Raw genomic sequence first — 5,177 nt, 5'->3', positions numbered from 1 at the left:
GACAAGTATCTGGTACATAAGTAGTTAAAAGTATTTGTTGAATGAATGAAGGTAATATAGAGCATGGAGTGGAGGCAACACGGGTCAAAACCCTATTCCACCAGATCTAAGTCTCAGACTAAAGATTTGTATTCTCTTAGTCTATTTTCCTCAAGTGTATAGTGGAACTAGTAATGCTATCTCTTTCATATGGCTTTTGAAAAGCACTCAGAGCTAAGGCTCATGGTCCATGCATGCAATTATAACAAAATAATAGAATTCTGTACTTGTGCATTTTGTTTTACTGGCGTAGATTTTTTCATTTAAATTTACAGCTGTTGTACATGTGACATAACCATTTGAAGACCACCAATACATATGTCCCTGTTTAGAAAATTAAAATAAAACCTTCTGGGCTGTATGTCACTTCTTCACTTATTGGAACTTTACAATGAGTCTTTAAGAACTCTTATAAATAACAGAATGCCTGAGTCTGGATTATTCTTTATTTATTTATTTGCAGGTAGAGGGTGTACCAGGGATTGAACTCAGGGGCACTCCACCACTGAGCCATATCCCCAACCCTATTTTGTATTTTATTTAGAGACAGAGTCTCATTGAGTTGCTTAATACCTCACTTTTGCTGAGGCTGGCTTTGAACTCGCCATCCTCCTGCCTCAGCCTCCCAAGCCCCTGGGATTATGGGTATGCACCACTATACCCGCTTGAGACTGGATAATTTATACAGTAAAAAAATCTATTTTGGCTCATGGCTCTGGGAGACTGAGAAGTCCAATATTGGATAGGCACATCAGTGAGGGTCTTATGCTGCTTCATAGCATGGAGGAAGGAAGTGGAAAGGGGAAGCAGGTACCCAAGGAAGAGAGAAAACAGGGCCCAGTTTCTACAATAGCTAATTGGCTAATCCATTCACAAGGGCTCTGCTTCCATGATGTTTCCACTAGGACTCACCTACCGTGTTCCTCACTGCTGTACCGAGGAATTAAGGTATCAATAGGTGAACTTTTGGGGGACTCACACAAACTATAGTGAAACCCTGGTGGATTTAGTATATTGGGGCAAATCAGAGAGGGGAGATAATGGGGAGGGGGGAGCAGGAAAGTGGGTACAAGAGGAACTCCACAAACTTGGAGACCATACCTAGATTACACATGAGTTCTCCCTTCTCAGCTACAGCTTACAGTGCCATTTAGCTCCCTGTCTCTCTGTTCATTCATTCCTCTCAGGATATTGACTCCTTCCAAGTTATCAATGGTTGTTCCTAGATTCCATAAACAAACCTAACTCTCCAAATACCACGTTCTCATTCATGTGTGGAAATTTTAATAAATGATTTCATGGCAGGAAAGAGTAGAACTGTGGTTACCAGTGAATGGGAATGGTTGTAGGGGTGGAGAATAGGGGGATGCTAGTTAATGGCTACAAAATCACAGTTAGAGGGGAAATAAATCCTAATGTTGTAGAGCTCAGTAGAGTGACTAGAGTTAACAATAATTTACTGTATATTTCAAAATAGCTAGAAGAGAGGATTTTGAGTGAAATTCTTCACAGAGGATTTTGAATGATAAATTTTGGAGGTGATGGATATTCTAATTGCCCTGATCTGATCATTACATATTGTATACATGAATGAGATATAATGCACTCCATAAGGATGTACAAATGTTACATACAAATATTATATATCAATTAAGAATAACTAAAATTAAAATGTAGATGAATAAAATTTTTAAAAGAGCTCTTATGATAACAACAATCATATTCCCTGAAAGTCTTTGATGACAATAATTTTCTTACCTCCTCATTTCTTGACACCCTCAGGAATTGAGTCCAACAATGTCCACTGTGATAAGCCTACCTGATCCTCCTCTAAGAAGACACAGTAGACCATTATATTCCCTTTCTTCCCACTGGTTCTTACTCTAGTTTTTCCTAAATTATCTCCTGTTGGCAACCTTTTAGAAAGCATCAGGGACAAAATCAAGATGTGTTCACTCTCTTCTGTACTCTTCCTTGTCTGGTTTCAACAGTTGCTGTTTCACATACTGGTGAGTGACCTATAACTTGCGATTCTTTTAAATCTATTTGAAACATCATTTATAAAGAGGCATGTGCTCGGGGTTGGGATTGTGGCTCAGCAGTAGAGCGCTTGCCTAGCATCCACAGGGCCTTGGGTTCGATCCTCAGCACCACATAAAAATAAATGAATGGAATAAAAGGTAGTGTGTCCAACTACAACTAAAAAAAAAATAATTAAAAAAATAAAGTTCTGTTACTTCTTTTTTTTTTTAAAGAACAAAGCCAGAGCACTCACACTTCTTTTTTTTTTTTTAAGAGAGAGTGAGAGAGGAGAGAGAGAGAGAGAGAATTTTTAATATTTATTTATTTTTTAGTTCTCGGCGGACACAACATCCCTGTTGGTATGTGGTGCTGAGGATCGAACCCGGGCCGCACGCATGCCAGGCGAGCGCGCTACTGCTTGAGCCACATCCCCAGCCCCAAGTTCTGTTACTTCTAACATTAAAATAAAGAGGCATGTGCTCCATAAAGCATTGAAAAGATAAAAAAAAAAAAAGCCCACCAAGAACCTTCACTTACAATGGAATGATGAACACATTATTTAGAAAGTAGATGTTTAAGCTCTATGACTCCAGAGTATTGAACAGTTCAACAAGTATTAATAAGTGTCTGCAGTCATATGATAGCACTGCTCCCAAGATATAGAGTATTACCCATCCCAACAAGTTCCCTGTTTCCATTTGTAGTTATTATATTTGCCATACGCCTGATCCCAGGAAACCACTAATCTACTTTGTCTCATCATGATTTTGATTTTGCCTTTCCCGAAATATACAAATGCAATAAGGCGTATGTAATGTTTTGTGTCTGGTTTCTTTTACCTAGCACAGTATTTCTGAGTTTTGATCCTGTTGGTTTACCAAAAATCAAGAGTCACATTCCACTGTTTGGATATAGCACAGTTTGTTTCTCCGTTCACCAGCATTGGTGATTACATATTCTGAATACATGTCTTTTATTTGGTCTGTTTTTGCAAGTGTTTTGTGAATACCTCATGGATTGTATCTTAGAATTTTCAATTTTAGTGTCTGTCAAAGAGCAGAAATTTTAATTTTGGTTAAGTCCATGTTTTTAAATTGCATCTAAAAAATTTCTCTAACCATGGTCACAAAAGTTTTCTCCTTGGTGTTATTCTAAAAATTCTATAATTTTAAATTTTACATTTATGTTTGTGATTCACTTTAAGTCAGTTTTTTAAGTGGTTTGAGATAAAAATTAAGCAGTGGGATTTTATTTGCACATGAATATAATTATTTTGTTTATTTTTTAAAAAGACTATCTGATTCACATATCCGAGAGATATATGAATAATAACACACAATGAGGTGGGAGGATAATAGAAGTTCATTGGATTAGACAAAGAGGGATGAAGGGAAGGGGGGATGGGAATAGGAAAGACAATAGAATGAACTGGACATAACTTTTTTATGTTCTCATATGAATACATGACCAGTGAAACTCCATCATATCATGCACAATTGCAAAAATATGATCCTAATTAGAATAACGAATGTATAATATGTCAAAATATACTGTCATGTATATCTAAAAGGAACACAGAAAAAAAGACCGTCTGATCTGCATTTGACTATATATTCACACTTTTGTCAAAATTCAATTGGTTATATGTAAGTGGGTCTATTTCTGGATCTTCTATTCTGTCCCATTGATCTGTTTCTTTTGCTATATCACACAGTCTTGATTACTTAGATTTACAGTCTTAAAACCAGATAGTATGAATCTTCTCATTTTTTTTCAAAGTTGTTTTGGTAATTTCTTTTTTCACATAAATTTTAGAATCAGCATACTTAGTCTATTGGAATCTTAATTGGGATCACATTTAACCTATTAATCAATTTAGAGAAGAAATGACAACAATGCTGAGTCTTCTAATCCATGAACATGGCATATCTCTATTTTTATCTTCTTTGACTTATCAGACTTTTATAGTTAAGCATATAGATTTTGTAGTTTGTCAGATTTATACCTAAATAATTAATGCTTTTGGGTGTTCTTTGGAATACAATTTTTAAAATATTTTAATATAAAAATATTCATTTTTTTCATTGTGAATATATAAAAAGAATTTTTCATGAATTTCATATATTGATCTTATATCTTGAAATCTTCCTAAAAGTCACTTATTAGCTCTAGCAGTGTTTTTAGACTCTTTGGGATTTTTCTGTGTACCCAATCGTGTCTTTTAAAAATAGAAATAGTTTTATTTCTTCCTTTAAAATCTGTATGTCTTTTAATTTACTTTTCATGCCTTATTACACAGGTTAGGACTTCCAATATGCTGTTGAATAGAAATGATGAAAGTGAACATGGACATCCTTGCCTTGTTCTATTATCCAAATCATACTCCTATTTCCAAGTTTAGGGTGATAAATACAAAAACGTTAAACACATTTGAATCTTGCTCTAATTTTTTTTTAAATTTGTAAAGTGGCTTATTTGGCTCACTGTTCTTAATAATATTAATAATAATTTATAACTAAAGCAAATAACCTACTAAACATGATATCAAAATATGTTTTGGGGAGTGCTGGGAAGTGATATTAGTCAAATTATATTGTTATATTGTATTGTATCCAGATACCATCAGTATGTACAACTATAATGCACCAATAAAAATGTGAGAAAAAATACATTTCAAGAAAATTAGATGTAACTTTTCTTAAAAATAGAGAATCAGCTCCCTAGTGCTTACCATAGGCTGCGTTCTACCACTGACTAAAAGGGAACAGATAAACATGCCCTGTATACAACTCAGTCTAGGCCCTGTTTCTGGTCTGTATTGTAAATGGGGAGGCATGGGGAAAAATTAGCAAATCATAGCACTTTTAACAAGAGAAAGTAGTTTTAAAAATAGAGGGAACACCATAAAACTGAAATTAAATGTTTTAATTTGTTTTGAAGGATAAATAATATATACTATATATTATGGGTTATGCATTAAGATATGCATATTCTAACAATTCTCCAAGGTAAATACTATTATTTCTTTTTCACAAGTGAGGAAACTGAGGTTAAGAGGGTTTCAGTCTCTTACATGAAGTAATATACTGTGGTGGATTTATGTTGTGGTAACTTAG

The 5,177-nt window shown here is 34.6% G+C and overlaps 1 pseudogene; it reads left to right on the top strand.

The window, feature by feature from the left end:
* The first annotated feature begins 4,775 nt into the window (after positions 1-4,775).
* LOC113192290 (small nucleolar RNA SNORA51) lies at positions 4,776-4,899 on the top strand (annotated as a pseudogene).
* The last annotated feature ends 278 nt before the right edge of the window (positions 4,900-5,177 follow it).

This window comes from Urocitellus parryii, chromosome 9, assembly GCF_045843805.1.
Source record: "Urocitellus parryii isolate mUroPar1 chromosome 9, mUroPar1.hap1, whole genome shotgun sequence".
In the NCBI taxonomy this organism is placed as follows: domain Eukaryota; kingdom Metazoa; phylum Chordata; class Mammalia; order Rodentia; family Sciuridae; genus Urocitellus; species Urocitellus parryii.
Note: the sequence above shows the minus strand (reverse complement) of the source record. Positions and strands in the feature narration are given on the sequence as shown.